At 36.2% G+C, this 18,619-nt stretch overlaps 1 non-coding gene across 1 annotated transcript; it reads left to right on the top strand.

The window, feature by feature from the left end:
• Positions 1-15,982: 15,982 nt before the first annotated feature.
• Positions 15,983-16,088, top strand: LOC145060821 (small nucleolar RNA R71). The gene has a single exon (XR_013687004.1). It is a non-coding gene; the product is annotated as a small nucleolar RNA R71 (small nucleolar RNA).
• Positions 16,089-18,619: the final 2,531 nt, after the last annotated feature.

Consider the following 18,619-nt stretch of genomic DNA (forward strand, 5'->3'; position numbering starts at 1 on the left):
GGCTATCTTGGATGGCGGGCAAAACTGGTCCAGGAATTGCTCACACATTTGGGCCCAAGTGGTGATTGTACCCGGTGGGAGTGCTTTCAACCACTCCTTAGCAGCTCCTTTGAAAGTGATGGGAAGCATCCTAAGCAAGACTGTGTTTCTGTTGACATTTGGGACATTGAAGTAATCTGCAATGTTGTTGACTTCATATAGATGCTTAAAAGCATCCTCATGATCATTCCCGAAAAATGGGATGTCCTTCAGTGCGGTCAATATGTTTCCCTTTAGCTCGAATGTGGCAGTGGCAGGTATTGCGGGGTGGACTAAACCGGGACCCACATCTTCTCGGATCCGCTTCTTGTAAGCTCCCATGGACATTTCCTCAATCGCTGCCATCTCGTTCCTTGGCTCGTTCTCGGGTTCGCTCGTGTGTTCTTCAAATTCTGGCTCGGTATCGCTTTCGGACTCGGTCTGGACGGGTGTATGATCCAAATGCTCAAGATTGCTCTTGTGCTTTGCTGATGAACTTGACTCTCCTGTCTTCTTTCCCGACTTCCTAGAAAAAGCTGACTTCAATTCTTGCAAGGGCGTCTTTTTCTTGTGAAGTGCAGACTCGGGGTCTTCAAGTGGTGGCACTAAGTGTATGTTTGAGCTTCTGGTCATGAACTCCTGCAACTTGCTAAACTAAAAAACGCAAAACTGAACTAAAATAAGAAAAACTAATTTCAAATTAAAAAAAATATAGTTTTTAACTGTCCACGTCGTGGCCAGAGTAGTGCCACGTCGTGGACTCTGTGAATAACAGAAAAATTATTTTGCTGAAAAATTAACTTTTTGTGGGTTTTTACTTCACAAGAAGGATCGATTAATTTAATGCAAATAAACGAGCTAAAAACTAAGCCGTTCCCCGGCAACGGCGCCAAAAACTTGATGTGCACAAAAGTACTCACTAATTTTAATATTTATAACCTAACAAACTTAACTAACTATGCACTTATAGGCAGCGTACCTAATCAGATTATAGTATAGCTTGGGTAAGTCGGGAGTCGATCACAGGCAGGGGCGGATCCATTAAGGGGCCAGGGGAGGCCATGGCTCCCCTGGTTTCTACTCTAGTAATAGCTGTTTATATATTGAATGATTTATAAGTTATTAAAAAACACCATTGAAGAGACTAGATATCAACAAAAAACACAGCAATAGAAAATACAAACAGTATTTATGAGGATACCTAAAATTCCTAATTTGAAGGAAAACAGATCCACCAAAATTTGAACTTTCAAACTTCTAACAATTTAATGACAAAAAAATTAGAAAAATATATTAAAATGTCTCAAACATAAAAATGAAACATTCAACCCTTAACAATCATTCGTCCTCACCTTTCTTCTTCGATTCACCATAAGCCTTGCTTACTTGTAAGTCCATATCGTACTTGTTCTTATCCCATACCATACTTGTTCTTATCCATCTTGTTTTGTATCTTCTTCCTTCTTTAGTGTATTTTACTGTTTCTTTTTTTGCCTTGATCTTTCATGATATAGACATGGTGTAATAAAGAAGGGTGTAGTAAACTATGATCTCTTGTGGGTCTTTATTTACTTTTCTATGAAGGACTTCTATCGCACACAATCACAGGCTACAAGGACAAACTACACTATTAAGCTTAGATACTAGCTTTTGACTTTTTTTCCTAGATGCCTATATTAACAAATAATGTTATATTTGTTATTAAATTGTTTATTCTATTTTTCCTAGACCATCTCTGTGTTCTAAAGAAATGTTTTTTATTCTTTTTAATTTGTGTAATTATACTTGCTTTATTGTTTAGTTGTCAAATGAGGGTTTAAAAAGACAAATAAATTTGTTGCTAAAAACATATTTTGGAATACAAAAACAATAAAAGTTTTTTCAACAAGAAAGCGTTCAAAACATAAGTTGGATCAAACCTTCTTGCTAATTGTTAGTTAATTTAGCATGCATAAACCTAGTTAAAAATTGTTAGAAAAACTTATTTATAAACAAAAACTAACAGGTTTTTGATATATATATATATATATATATATATATATGCACTGGTTATCAACTAATGGATTTTCTTTACTCTATTTTGAAGTTTTTGATTTCGGCCCCCCTAACGTTAGGGCTTGTGTTCCGCCCCTGATCACAGGGAACGGTGTTCTAATTAATTTACTTACTATTAAATTAACCTAATTTATTAACAAGTTTAAAAGGGGTTTTATCTGGTTTTACAAGATCAGATGAACTTAAATCAAATTCAATAAATAAAAACACACTCTTGTTTAGTTTGAATCCACTTCTCCCTAATGGCTAGCTAATGATTACGGATTAATAAATTGGTTTTTAGTTGTATTAGTAATTTAGTTCTAACTTACCAATAATTAACTAATTCATGTCAAACCATGTATGTTCACACATAATTAAACACAGAACTAATTATGAATGTAAATATGCTATGTAAGATTTGTTGTATAAACGCAATTATGGTCACAATACACGTTCTCTAGCACAACTAAGCTTTATTTATTCTAATTACTAACTAAGATTGGTCAATCCCAGCTCTAACAATTCAATGTTCACTAAATCATTAGGTAAACAGGTTCATGCAGTTTAATGGTCACTAAGCTACACAGAACATGCAATCAAGCAAATAGATAAACAAGTAATAGCATGCTAGGTTATACAAATCAAACACAAGCAATTTTTACCAACTAAACTTAATCCATAAGCATATAACTATTCATAAGTTCAAAGTTTCATCTAGCTAAAAATAATGAAAGACATGTTCTTATTTAACTAAAATATAAACCTTTACTTCTTTTGGTGTTGAAAACCCTCTTCCAGAACCTATCTTTCGCTCTTAATCGTCTCCTGGAACTCTTTTCTTATGCCAAAAGCTTTTTTTTCGTAATAATTAGGAGGACTTATATAATCCTCAAAAACCCGCGCCACGTCGTGGGCTTCAAGCAATCTGTATCCTTCAAGGAAATCCTCCGCGTCGCGATGTTTATCTTCTGGAACACCCGTGCCACGTCGTGAACTTCATCGCCACGTCATGAATTGAGTCTTTATCGTGAATTTATTATTTTCTTGTCTTTCAAGCCTCCCATGTTCCATATTTTGGCACTTTTGGTCCCTCTCTTCAAAAATCCTTTATATTGACTGAAAATAACAATTTAAAGTCATAAGTATCATTATTCTAAACATATTATCAATTTATTAATAAAAATGTACTTAAATATTGCCTAAAAATAAGTATAAATATGGCAATATCAAAATACCCCACACTTATGCTTTGCTTGCCCTCAAGCAAATTTAAACTTAATTCTTAATTACTAACACCACACAGAACAATCCGACTCTAGTTCAGCCATTATGCCAAGACCTCAACGCATGCTTTTGTGTCTAAAATTTTCCTAAAGTACCCCCATACTTTAAATACTCACAATCTTCATAAACACTCGCCCACTTTTTCCGAACAGTGCTCATTTTATGCAACCCTCCGAATCCATCCTCAGAAAACCTCCTTATCCTCAAGGTATTTTTAGTTGAGCAACCTAAGTATACATAATCTAGAATTACAATTTTTCGATACCACTATGGAGCTCTTTTGGAATTCTTCATTTCTTTGGCATTTGATCTCTTTGAATTCACCACCTTATTGGATTTGATTTCTGGTATCTTCAACTTTTGAATTTCTTGGAATTTTGATCTTTTGATCTTCACTTTACTTGCTCCAAAATTCTTAACATTTTTCTCGTCATTCTCTCTTTTCTTTTTTTTCTTTACATGTACCTCACTTTTTTTTTCACTCAAACCTACATGCTTAAGCAGAGGCGCTCAATCTCAACCTTTATCGGTTAATGATAATAATTTTCCTGGATACATTTCAGGTTTAGGCTGCTAAACATATTTCATCCCTCAAACCAAGCGGGATTGTGTTTTTGTTCCATGATTTCACTAAAATAAGGGAGGCCACAAATGCACTATAACGTATATTGGCTCAACTAAACATTTGAACTTTCATCGGATCATCCCACATAATACTAGCAATTATAGCTCAAATTATTATTACTAGATTCAATTATTCAAAATTTTCAATTTATACTATCAAATTCTATGATTTTCTAGCAACTTACTTTTTCTACCCCTACCCCACACTTATTTCATACAATGCCCTCATTGTATTCATAAAAATAAATCAAAATTAAAGAAAAGGGAGAAAAAGGAACAGACTCCCCTGGGATAGTGGCGTGAGCATCTCCAAAAGTGTGGAAAACGTGCAATTGGATTTCCAAAAATAGAAACTCATTGTAGAACTGGTTGAATATGTAAATAAACCACGAACATGACTTGATAAACTGGGTCACATCGTGGCAGGTGACTGGCCACGTTTTGATATGGGTTGAAAGCGCGAACACCAAAATGCTGAATTTCTACAAACTGCAATAACGCCACGACGTGGCGTTAAGGTTTCCACGTCGTGGAAACTGGGCATCAGCAGAAAATGGATTATTTGTTTTATTTACTCTAGCAACTTTGACCAATGGCTAACTGATTTCAGACGCTTCTATGCAAATATATTTCCCAACTATAACCTCTCTCCTAATATACCCCACACTTATCTTGAATTGTGGGTTCCAACTCACGACTCTAAGCTTCCTTGACTAGACAAACACGACTCGAAAGTTAACCTGTTATGCTCCTTAGAATTCCCATGCTAATCTGAAAAATGGAACAACCCAAAAGAAATAAAGAGTAACATCATAGTTTAAGAATGTTTTACATTACACACCAAATTCAACATAAAAAAAACTACTCAAAAACAAAACAAAAGAAAAAGAAATAAAATCAATCATCATCTTGATCTTGTGCTCCACTTGGCCCTGCCCCATCATTCTGCGGACGCCATAGCTCCTCCCATGTCGGAAAATAGGGATACTGTGGTGGCATAAAAGGTGGTCGGGTCACACCCAAATGCGAATAAATACCCTCAGTAAGTTGGGTATGGTAAATAGCATGCCCCCGCAGATTATCCAAATACGTTCCCACCCGACTCTGAAAAGGGTCGATGGGCACTCCCTACACATACTGCGAAGCATCACGTTCTCTCTCGACTTCACCTCTAGCCCGCACATTCCGACGCCGCGGTCTGGCTGGTGGTTGTTGTCCTGGCTGCACCTCCTCTTGCTCGTCATCTATCGGCGGTATAACAAAACGACCCCCGATATTCACCACCGCTCGCATAACACCCAAGACTTGAATGGTCAAGTCTGTGTCCGGGAATCGAGTAAGATTCCTCACAAAGTCATGGGTCAAAATATGATATGACCTAGCCAGGCGAGTAACCAAATGCCCCCCAGTAATCGGGCTCCCAGACCTAGAATTGGCCGCTTTCTTCCCCATGAACCTCGCCAACATATAAGGTAAATCACAACAAACTCCCGGGGTAATAAGAGTCCATAAACAAAATAGATTCTGAATGGGGACTTTATCACCATGATGCTTGTGATTTATTGAAAAAGTGATAAGGCGGTGCAAAAATCGGAAAACAGGATTCCGAATTTGTGACTCACTCGAGTCACGAGTGTTGTACTCATGGTTAGAAATGCCCTGTCAGAACTGCACATCCAAAGTACCGGGAGCAAAATCTCGAACACATCCAAGCAAGAACGGAATGAAAAACGGAGATTGCGTCTCCACTTCTGTATAGAGCCCCATACGCCAAGCAAATTCCCGAAGACTACACTCTCGATATACACCACCCAAACGAAACACAAGTGCCCGGTTGTAGGTGAAATCAAGGGTGCGTTCCTCGAAGCATACGGTAGAGAAAACCTCCACCGATAATTCTGGGTACACGGGTGTTGGATTAGTGTCTAAGTCCATAACTATTTTGGTATGTACTTGACCTGATGGTGCATGGTCCTTTTGGGTTGCCTTCACCAAAGCAACTTGATTGGAGAGATAACTAGAGAGAGAGGTTATTATGATTTATTAATATGTTATAAGAATAATATATTAAAGGAGAAATCATATTTGTTTAATTAATATTGGTCAATAATTAATTAAGAATTAATTTTATGATCAAATGTAATTAATTAAACTAGAGGGGTTGAATTATAATTATGTGATAGTTGCAAAATAGGGCAATGGTTATCCTTGTTAAAGGATGGACGAATTCAAGGATAAGGATATCCTTAAAATCGTCCAAGGTCCAAGAGATAGGGATTTTCAAGGCTTATCTTATGGTTGCTTGATGGGCAAGTAACTAGATAAGGATAAGGACTGAAACCCTAATCCCAACCCTATATAAAGACCCCTAAGGCCTTAGGATTTCGTGCACTTGATCCCTAGAGCATCTAGGGACGAATTCTTATACCTCTCCTCTCTCTTTATACCTTCTCCATTTGCTCTTGGTGTTTGTGAGCCATTAGAGGCACTACACTTGTGGTGCTTGCTTTCAAGACTTTAGGTTTGAAGATTTAAGTTGTTATTACAATATAACAACAAGAGGTAAGTAATCTAACCTTCTTGTTTAATTTCGAAAATAGCAATCATGATTAGGGTTTTATTATGTGTTCATAATGTTGAGTATCTAATAGTGAAAATATAGATCCAATGCTAGGGTTGCATGTACACATAGGATTGTTTGTATAAAACCCATCAGTGGTATCAGAGCCTTTAGTTAACTTGTTTTCAATTAGTTTATTCAATTGTATGAACTTGACATATTAGGGTTTATGGCCAATAAACCCTAGGTGGCTAGGATTTTCGAGATTAGGGTTTGCAAACCCTAATTTGCAAGAGTTTGAATAAGATCTTCAAATCCTTTCCTTAAACCCTTAAATTTCGAAATCTAGGGTTTGTTTTAATCCCTTGATTTTCGAAATTAGCCTCCTCCCCAAGATAAGATCCTAAATTTTAGGGATTTGGATTATCCCATATCTTGTAATTATCCTCTAATTGTTAAATATGGTAATTATAGATTTTGCATTATCCTATCCTTATTTTCGAAATCTATAGAGATAATTAAGGGATTAGGATATCTTAAATGTATAAATGGTAATTATCCTCATGATTTAGATAATCCCTTATGATTTAATAATTAAATTAATAGTCTAATTCAAGTTAATTATTAAATCAAGAGTTTTAATATTTAAAATTTTAATTTACATGTCATAAATTCGAAATTTTTTAAGAGAAATTAAAACTAAATTGTTTTGAAATGTTTCAAAACTTTCCCTCAAGTTTTGGAATTTAAAAGTTGATTAAAAAGGTTTAATTAGGAGTGTTAAATTCTAAAAACCTAGTATTGTTTTGAAAAGTTCAAATCACACCCTTATGGTTTTATTAATTAATTAAGGTGTATAATTAAAAGAAGTTTAATAAATCCATAAAAGTTTTGGTTTACAATTTAATTGAATTAAAAGTATAGTTGTTAAATTTAACCACCTAATATTTTAAAAGTGTAAAATACACCCTATACTATATATAACATTAAAAGTCTAACATTATATATATATATATATATATATATATATATATATATATATATATATATATATATATATATATATATATGTATGAGTAAAAGTCAGTCTTACCGTTAGTAGGCCTCATTCACGAAGCTGGTCTATAAGGGGTGTTTACGGAAATTGCATATAAAATGGCGATTGAATGGGTATCCACTCTTACCCACCGCACTCTTGACTAGTGGAGGGTCGTTAGCCGAACGGGTAGGATAGGACGAAACCTTCCATTATAAGTATAATGAATTATTAAAGTAACTAAATGTTTTCATAAAATTCCCAATCTTAGTTACTTAGGCAAAAGTGAATTGATGCAATTCCATGAAATTACACTTTGTGCCCTTGCAAAGACGTTAGTGGAGCGTGTGTGGTTTACCGGCACACTAAATGGTTCTGAGCAAAGGTAGCAAAGGGTGACTCAATGTTTGTCATAGTTTGGTGGAGCGTGTGTGGTTTACCGGCACATCGAATTGGTGACTGTAACATGTGAGGGCACCATGTAAGTTCGCATGGTTATTCACACCCGCTTTGTGATCCTCGGCATCCCAGTCACAAACTAGAGGGGCATATCGAGATTTAAACATGCCATTGAAAGTTCAATGAATCTCAAAGGATCTAGGAGTTTTCATAGATTTAAAACTTAAATTTCTTTTTCGTTTTTCTTGGTGGAAATTAGTGAATCGTCATTCACTTACCTTCAAATATTCTGCAATTAGGGTTACGACATCCCTCTCCCGAGTTATAGAATATTGTGTTGGGTCCTAGCCTTAGTAACTCATTTGGGTGATTTACTAAGGACTCAATCAATCAACTAACTTGAATTCGTTTTCTCCTGTTTTGTAGATGTCAAAGTTCGACAACTATGGTCTTCCCAAATCCCGTGGAACAAGCATTCCACATGAAGATGATATTCCACGATTCGATCGAGGAACAAGAAATCATGCTTCAATTCCTCCACCTCCTCCAATTATTCTCCCTAACCCACAAGTTCAAAGGCTTGAAAAGTTCAAGATCACTCAAGCCCTTTTGGCAAGTAAACATAAAGAAGGAAAGCCAGTGTGTGCACACGTCCTAGGGATGAAGTCACACATTGATAGGTTAAGAATGTTGGGATCCGTTGTCTGTGAGGAAATGCCTGTTGATTGGGTTCTTCAATCACTTCCTAACCCGTAGAGTGAGTTCGTAAGAGAGTAATATATGATGAACCACGACGTGACCCTTATAGATCTCACATATATGCTTATTGCTGCTAAATCAACAATGGTTTGGCGCAATAGAAAAGCAAAGTTGATTGGTGAATCTGCCTTCAAGACCTCTATGGATATAGATAATGGCAACGAAAGACATGTTATGATCGAAAAGTTTGATCATAAGAGAAAGGCAATGTCTGAAGTAGTTCCATGTCATGTTCCAAAAGAGTCAATTTGCTTTTATTGCCAAGAAAAAGGGCATTGGAGACGAAGCTTCCCCATTTACCTAAGAGATCTAAGAGATGGGAGAGTCGAAACGTATGGCTCTAATATAGGCAAAATCCATTAACTAACTCTTTTAAGCTTCTATTCTAGATTCTTAATACATAATGTGATAAGATTACAATTGATGTTTTGTAGGATCAAAGAAAAGAGAGGAAGCTTAAGGGAAGAAGTGAGCAGAATCTAACCATGAAGGAATTGATTTCGATCGCATTACTTGAAGATTAGATTCTTAAGCTACTACTTAGAGTTAGAATAAGATTGCTAAGAAAGATGTATTAGCATAGTTTTTCAAAGAATTGCATTGCAAGGACAAATTTTTCCGCAATAAAATAAATTTTGATTTTATATTATTTATTTATCCTTGTAATGGCGTATATGAAAAATTGATGTCTGAATGTTTTTGTTATTAGCAATAATGGATTTGGTTCTTATTTATGTTATTTATGGAAAGTCGAGAATTTACCATATAGGGAGAGTTTCTCATCGCCCAAGTTTCAATTGGACAGAAATTTGGAATCACGCAACTTGGTTGCATGATGAATGAGAAATTTCATATTTGGAAATTAGACTAATTCATTGACAAAGTGTCAAGTGAAGGACTAGGAGATAGAGCACACAAAGTTGCGTGTTGATCAAGTCCACCACAAGAATCACAATGATATTCGTCATGATTTACTAAAGGTTTAGTAAATATGATTATACTTACAAGATTAAGTGTAATTCGGAATTGATTAAAAAGGTTTAAATCAATAGCAAAATGAATAAGAAGAATCATGTAGGCAGAAAAATAAAAGTTCTCCATTCTAAGAAGAAGGGAGAGTAGCTTTTATGCTTTATGATAGGTCTTAATGATTAAGAACCATATCTCAATTGATCCTCTAAGTGAGTCTTAGCACAATTGTATGTCTAAGAAGAGGAATCAAGAATTGAAGAAATGGTTAAATCAAAAGGTCAATCGTACTTCATTACAATAACAAGTCTTAGAGTTAAGATTGTGACAATGAGTGAAAAATATTAAAGGTTTATAACATTCATCAAATGTGGAAAGTTGTGATGTCTTGGATAAGACAAAGACCAACTAGGACCAATTTATGAAGAGTTTTGATAAAAGCTACACTAACTCTTGAATGTTTGGTTGTCAAGAAATGGTTATTGACAAGAGAATCTTATATGTCAAGGAGTCAGTGGGAGTCTTAATGGTCTTGAAAGGTTTCAAGAACAAATCAAATAAACCTTATCGATCATCACTAGCACACGAGTTGAGGTTTATAACCTATCGTGTTGACATTATTTTGTTTCTGTGCCATTCCACTTAAGTTAATTATGCATGTGAGTTCTATGAGTTCTCATTTTGAATGCATAAAAGACAAGGACCTTGATCAATGGAAAGTACATTGATAAGAAAAGGTGAGCTGCTTAACTACTTGGAAGACATAGTGGGCAGTTGTGCTACCATAAGGGCAAGAAATCGAGATCAAGAAAGTTCGATCCATATGAGTTTGAATTTGTCGTAAACTTTGGTTTTAACAAATTCACATGGATAGGAACAAATACACCATTTAAATCTAAGTGTCATAAGATTTCCTCCTTCATGAAAATGATTGTGAGGAAATGTTTTCACTAAGAAAGATTTAAGAAGATAGTGATTGTAAAATTGCATTCTCGAATTCGATTATGGTTACGGTATCCCTTTCCATAATTTGAATTGTGAGGTTTGGCAATTAGTCTTAAGTGTTTAGACACACATATGAACTATCGAAGGCAAAGGTGTATAAGTTCAAGAAACCTTGATAAAAGATTATCAAAGCACTAAGTATTAGAAACATGAACTTAATAAATTCAATAAGTATTGTTTTTCTGAAAGTTAAGCTGTTTCTGAACACACGTCGAAGCTAGTGGGAGCATAAGTGTTATGTTTATAATAATCATCATGATAGTGGGAGCATAAAAGTTATGATTATATGATTATTAAGGCACCTATTGCAAGTTGGCAATATTAATTATAGAAAACAAGAGTTATACCTTGCAAAGTAGTAAGGGTTGTAATGTTGTTTTGCTATAATTAAGGGAGAGAATATTATGCTTCATTTCAAATCCAAAGGTTTAGGTTGAGAAATGTTAATAAATTTAGTCAAGGGTACATAGTGTGTTCTTAAAATTTCGATTATGATTACGACATTCCTCTTCACAATTCGAATTTTGAGAACATAGCAAATAAAACATTATGCGTCGTGTCCCATATGCTTCGAGTATAGGATCGATTGAAAATGCTTTAATGTTTGACCATTCTAAAATTTTCCAAATGTCTAGTGCATTTAGAGGGAAAAAGGACTAGAATCGGTTTAGACTAAAATAATTAAACAACTATCAAAGGACAATCCAAGTTCGACGAGGATTGGTTGCTTGCGAGTAGTTGGAAGTATAGTATTGGAAGATATGGAAATGTTTTCATATTGGATGGACCATATCGACATTATTAGGAATAGATAAGATTCTATTAAGAATAAGTTGTCATATGGAAAATATGGAAATGTATCCACATTGGGAATTGAATATTGAAAATTTATGTCTAGATTAGAAACTTTTATGCAAAAGGATGTTCAAAGGAATGTACTTTGAGTGAGAGACATCATATATATGGAATTGTCTTGTAACAATCTCCGATAGAGGACTTTGTAATATCATTGGCAATAGTCTTTGTGACTTTGGTGCAGTGAAATCACAAAAGGATCATTGCATAAAATGTTAGAATCTAGCATATTCTATAAGTAGCAAGAATTTGATATTCTTTCACTTATGAAAAGGATTTGGAGTTGTGAAATGAGAATGATTGGAAATGTGTTCAATGTGATCTATTTCACAAAGTAAGAACCATAGGTAAACATTGTGTGCATGCTAGGAGCATGGGACAAGTGTTGTAATTCAAGTAAGAAGTTGATTACCCGAAACAACAAATAATGAGTAATCAATATGGTGATAAATAAAATGCGTTTTATTTATACTCAAAGGTTTGAGGCCATATGGGATTAGTATTATTCTTGTGTTTCACATTTGCATGTTTTGACTTCCAGAATAATTGAGTTTATTAAGAATAATCGAATTATTCGAACGGGCCACAGTCGTTCATATGTTGGAATTAGGTATGAATGAAGACTGTCATGAATTGGTGTGTGGATTGTCTAAAAGAGTATTAGACATAAGCAAATGTTTGCTGCAACGTTCATGAGTGCTTATGAATATGAATTTGAGCATTGGATTAAACCCACGCTCACTTGGATCATTCCATGAACTGTATCACGAATGATTGGTGAGACGATAACATCTTATATTCTTGAAACCGAGATGTGTGAGTTGTATCTTGCAAATCGGTTACACATTGATAATATGTAAACGCACTAGTAACTTGGTGTTATAAAACATATTATTGTGTGTGATTCGGTGAGTGAGTGCAAGCGAGCATTGTATCAAAGTTTATCCGTTCCTTTTATCCAAAGAAGGATAAAAGCGATATCTTTGGGCCCCTCGATGGTTTAGTGATGACAAACGTAAATGCTCGGCCGGGCTAGGGCTAATTTGATTTGTTCAATTAGTCAGTCGTCATAAATCGGGAATCGAGATATAGTACAAAGAGAATGATTTGAAATCATATCTCATATGATATCTAGAATGGAGGAATATATGATCCCTTATCTAAGGACACGCGTATCTGATAGGATCAGAGTTGACAGCGGTTTTGGAAAGCTACGATTGCAGATCAGGATCTGAAGTCATACACAGAATAGTTATTAGACTTATCCAAGTGGGAGACTGTTGGATTAGTGTCTAAGTCCATAACTATTTTGGTATGTATTTGACCCGATGGTGCATGGTCCTTTTGGGTTGCCTTCACCAAAGCAACTTGATTGGAGAGATAACTAGAGAGAGAGGTTATTATGATTTATTAATATGTTATAAGAATAATATATTAAAGGAGAAATCATATTTGTTTAATTAATATTGGTCAATAATTAATTAAGAATTAATTTTGTGATCAAATGTAATTAATTAAACTAGAGGGGTTGAATTGTAATTATGTGATAGTTGCAAAATAGGGCAATGGTTATCCTTGTTAAAGGATGGACGAATTCAAGGATAAGGATATCCTTAAAATCGTCCAAGGTCCAAGAGATAGGGATTTTCAAGGCTTACCTTATGGTTGCTTGATGGGCAAGTAACTAGATAAGGATAAGGACTGAAACCCTAATCCCAACCCTATATAAAGACCCCTAAGGCCTTAGGATTTCGTGCACTTGATCCCTAGAGCATCTAGGGACGAATTCTTATACCTCTCCTCTCTCTTTATACCTTCTCCATTTGCTCTTGGTGTTTGTGAGCCATTAGAGGCACTACACTTGTGGTGCTTGCTTTCAAGACTTTAGGTTTGAAGATTTAAGTTGTTATTACAATATAACAACAAGAGGTATGTAATCTAACCTTCTTGGTTAATTTCGAAAATAGCAATCATGATTAGGGTTTTATTATGTGTTCATAATGTTGTGTATCTAATAGTGAAAACATAGATCCAATGCTAGGGTTGCATGTACACATAGGATTGTTTGTATGAAACCCATCAACGGGTTCTTGAATGGCAAATAAATTCCTCCACCCATGACAAGTGAACGAAAATTGGTCCCCTTCGTATGTTTTCGACCAATAGCATGTCAACTCAGCAACCATTCCCACTCCACCAAGCCATCCCCAATCGATAATTGGGGCTATCACAAACTCCCTATTATACAGTCATCCAAGCCGATTCTCGTAAGTAGTTAGCAATGGTCGGGGAATGTTTTGAGGAAACTGGTATAATGGACGTATGCTTGCTACATCTATCAGGTTTTCCTCCTGTGGAACAGCTCGTCGTGGTCCCATTTCAAACTCGGGTTGCCTCCCGAGAAGCGCTTCTTTTTCTTGGAGTCTTGAGCTGGACTCTGTGCCTTCTATGTTGAATCTTCGGAAGAGTCTACCACCAGGATCTTTTGTTCCTTGAACCGCTGTTTGTAAGCTTGAACTCTCCTTTTATACGCCTTCTTTGAATTCTCCTTTTTAGCTTTTCCCTCTTCTTCAAGCTTGCGTTTTGTGCCCTTCGTTTGTTCCTTGCACTCCATAGCATTCTCCTCCTCTTTCACCACTGGCTTTGTTACTCTTGAAGTGACCTCCTCTTCATCACTTGTCATTTCCTCATCCTCTTCGCTCACCCAAGAAGGCGGACTCTTGTAAGCTATGACTTCAATCAAATACGGAACAGATGCCCTCGGTTTTGTCCTCTTGACTTGATGAACTGCCTTTATCTCTTCTTCCATAAGCTTTTCCAGTTCTTCTAGTTCATTCTCTTCATTAATTGTGAACACCTCTTCTTTATCTTCTTGAAAGTCATCTTTTATCCCAAAGACTTCTTGTTCATCTCCAACCCTTAAAGTGAGCTTAGACTCGCGGATATCAACAAGGGCTCCAGCAGTGTTAAACAATGGCCGACCAAGGATTATTGGAACATTCGGATCTTCTTTCATGTCTAAGACTACAAAGTCTATTGGAAAAACAAAATTTCCAATTTTCACCAAAATATCCTCCACGATGCCACGGGGTTGTGTCACCGAACGATTCGCCATGTGAATCTTCATTTTTGTAGCCTTCATCTTCCGAATCTCTAATTTTTGATAAAATGAAAAAGGCATTAGATTAATGCTAGCCTCAGAATCGGCTAAAGCATTAACCTTCATTTTATTCCCAAACTTACATGGAAGAGTGAGGCGTCCAGGATCCCCCATCTTTCCTGGTGTTTCTCCCAACACAACTTTTGAAGTTTGTTCACTTAGAATCAATGTAGACTGCTTCTTTAATTGCCTTCGAGTGTCTATCAAGTCTTGCAGTAATTTTTGGTTCTTGGGAGCTTTGGATAAGGACTCGACAAAGGGGGTATTAATTGGGATCCCCTTCACATGCTTTACAAACTCTAAATGCTCCTTCTCCAGTTGACTGAGTGTAGCTCGGGTGGGAAATGGCAAAGGTGGATGATAAGCTGGAACTGGTTCAAAGTATTTTTGATCAGACATGCGCCACGTCGTGGCCAGAGGAGTGCCACGTCGTGGCGAGCCTGGTTCAGCAATTTTTCCACTTTCGATCCTTGATTTCTTGGGTTGCTGCGGTTCTTCTTCCAATGCCTCCAGGAACTCATATATTGCATCTTCTTCAGTATCGATGGTCATTACGTGAGATTGAGTCTTTACTTCGGGATTCTTCGGGGACACTTTTTCATGAACTAGAGTGGCTAGTTGACCAAATTGTACTTCAAGGTTATGGATGGAGGCTTTCTGGTTCTTTATCAAAGTTTGTTGTTCCAAAATGGCGGAATCAGTGGCATCGTGTCTCTTTTCTGAAGCCTCCATAAACTTCATCAAAATGGTCTCTAGGTCGGGTTTCTTCTCGGTCGGTGGCTGCTCATTTTGATAAAGGCCTCGACCTGTCTGCCTATATTTCTCTTCTTTTTGCTTCTTATACTCTTCATATGGCAGCCACTCCTTCTTCGGTTTCCTCCAGTCCTCATCAAACTTATCCCCACTAGAGTAGCACACTTGAGCTTTTCTGTTCCCAAACTCGTCTACATGGCAGTCCTTGGTCAAGTGTGGACCACTGCATCTCTCGCACCCCACTCTTATGGCATGTATCGACTGGTCCATTTGTGTTATCCTGCGATCCATGTTATTCAGCATGGCTATGACGGCTGCGATTTCTTCAGTTTGGGCCCCTCTACCGCCTTTGATTCCATCTTGCCTTGGGTTGTGGTATTTGCGAGAGTGTTTCGCGAATTCTTCAATTAGCTCCTTGACCTCCCTTGGATTTTTCTTTGTCAACGGTCCTTGAGAATCAAGGAGTTTTCTTGTCATCACATTGACCCCATCATAAAAGATTGACATCTCTTGCTGCACATTTAGGTCATGTTGAGGCAATTTCTGAGCAAGCCCTTGTACCGCTCCCATGCTTCGTATAGTGACTCCCCCGGCTGTTGCTCAAAGTTGGCTATTGCCTTCTTGAGTTTGGCTATCTTGGATGGCGGGCAAAACTGGTCCAGGAATTGCTCACACATTTGGGCCCAAGTGGTGATTGTACCCGGTGGGAGTGCTTTCAACCACTCCTTAGCAGCTCCTTTGAAAGTGATGGGAAGCATCCTAAGCAAGACTGTGTTTCTGTTGACATTTGGGACATTGAAGTAATCTGCAATGTTGTTGACTTCATATAGATGCTTAAAAGCATCCTCATGATCATTCCCGAAAAATGGGATGTCCTTCAGTGCGGTCAATATGTTTCCCTTTAGCTCGAATGTGGCAGTGGCAGGTATTGCGGGGTGGACTAAACCGGGACCCACATCTTCTCGGATCCGCTTCTTGTAAGCTCCCATGGACATTTCCTCAATCGCTGCCATCTCGTTCCTTGGCTCGTTCTCGGGTTCGCTCGTGTGTTCTTCAAATTCTGGCTCGGTATCGCTTTCGGACTCGGTCTGGACGGGTGTATGATCCAAATGCTCAAGATTGCTCTTGTGCTTTGCTGATGAACTTGACTCTCCTGTCTTCTTTCCCGACTTCCTAGAAAAAGCTGACTTCAATTCTTGCAAGGGCGTCTTTTTCTTGTGAAGTGCAGACTCGGGGTCTTCAAGTGGTGGCACTAAATGTATGTTTGAGCTTCTGGTCATGAACTCCTGCAACTTGCTAAACTAAAAAACGCAAAACTGAACTAAAATAAGAAAAACTAATTTCAAATTAAAAAAAATATAGTTTTTAACTGTCCACGTCGTGGCCAGAGTAGTGCCACGTCGTGGACTCTGTGAATAACAGAAAAATTATTTTGCTGAAAAATTAACTTTTTGTGGGTTTTTACTTCACAAGAAGGATCGATTAATTTAATGCAAATAAACGAGCTAAAAACTAAGCCGTTCCCCGGCAACGGCGCCAAAAACTTGATGTGCACAAAAGTACTCACTAATTTTAATATTTATAACCTAACAAACTTAACTAACTATGCACTTATAGGCAGCGTACCTAATCAGATTATAGTATAGCTTGGGTAAGTCGGGAGTCGATCACAGGCAGGGGCGGATCCATTAAGGGGCCATGGGAGGCCATGGCTCCCCTGGTTTCTACTCTAGTAATAGCTGTTTATATATTGAATGATTTATAAGTTATTAAAAAACACCATTGAAGAGACTAGATATCAACAAAAAACACAGCAATAGAAAATACAAACAGTATTTATGAGGATACCTAAAATTCCTAATTTGAAGGAAAACAGATCCACCAAAATTTGAACTTTCAAACTTCTAACAATTTAATGACAAAAAAATTAGAAAAATATATTAAAATGTCTCAAACATAAAAATGAAACATTCAACCCTTAACAATCATTCGTCCTCACCTTTCTTCTTTGATTCACCATAAGCCTTGCTTACTTGTAAGTCCATATCGTACTTGTTCTTATCCCATACCATACTTGTTCTTATCCATCTTGTTTTGTATCTTCTTCCTTCTTTAGTGTATTTTACTGTTTCTTTTTTTGCCTTGATCTTTCATGATATAGACATGGTGTAATAAAGAAGGGTGTAGTAAACTATGATCTCTTGTGGGTCTTTATTTACTTTTCTATGAAGGACTTCTATCGCACACAATCACAGGCTACAAGGACAAACTACACTATTAAGCTTAGATACTAGCTTTTGACTTTTTTTCCTAGATGCCTATATTAACAAATAATGTTATATTTGTTATTAAATTGTTTATTCTATTTTTCCTGGACCATCTCTGTGTTCTAAAGAAATGTTTTTTATTCTTTTTAATTTGTGTAATTATACTTGCTTTATTGTTTAGTTGTCAAATGAGGGTTTAAAAAGACAAATAATTTTGTTGCTAAAAACATATTTTGGAATACAAAAACAATAAAAGTTTTTTCAACAAGAAAGCGTTCAAAACATAAGTTGGATCAAACCTTCTTGCTAATTGTTAGTTAATTTAGCATGCATAAACCTAGTTAAAAATTGTTAGAAAAACTTATTCATAAACAAAAACTAACAGGTTTTTGATATATATATATATATATATATATATATATATATATATATATATATATATATATATATATATATATATGCACTGGTTATCAACTAATGGATTTTCTTTACTCTGTTTTGAAGTTTTTGATTTCGGCCCCCCTAACGTTAGGGCTTGTGTTCCGCCCCTGATCATAGGGAACGGTGTTCTAATTAATTTACTTACTATTAAATTAACCTAATTTATTAACAAGTTTAAAAGGGGTTTTATCTGGTTTTACAAGATTAGATGAACTTAAATCAAATTCAATAAATAAAAACACACTCTTGTTTAGTTTGAATCCATTTCTCCCTAATGGCTAGCTAATGATTACGGATTAATAAATTGGTTTTTAGTTGTATTAGTAATTTAGTTCTAACTTACCAATAATTAACTAATTCATGTCAAACCATGTATGTTCACACATAATTAAACACAGAACTAATTATGAATGTAAATATGCTATGTAAGATTTGTTGTATAAACGCAATTA

The sequence above is a fragment of the Lactuca serriola genome, chromosome 6, assembly GCF_051521515.1.
Source record: "Lactuca serriola cultivar US96UC23 chromosome 6, Lser_US96UC23_V15, whole genome shotgun sequence".
Taxonomy (NCBI): domain Eukaryota; kingdom Viridiplantae; phylum Streptophyta; class Magnoliopsida; order Asterales; family Asteraceae; genus Lactuca; species Lactuca serriola.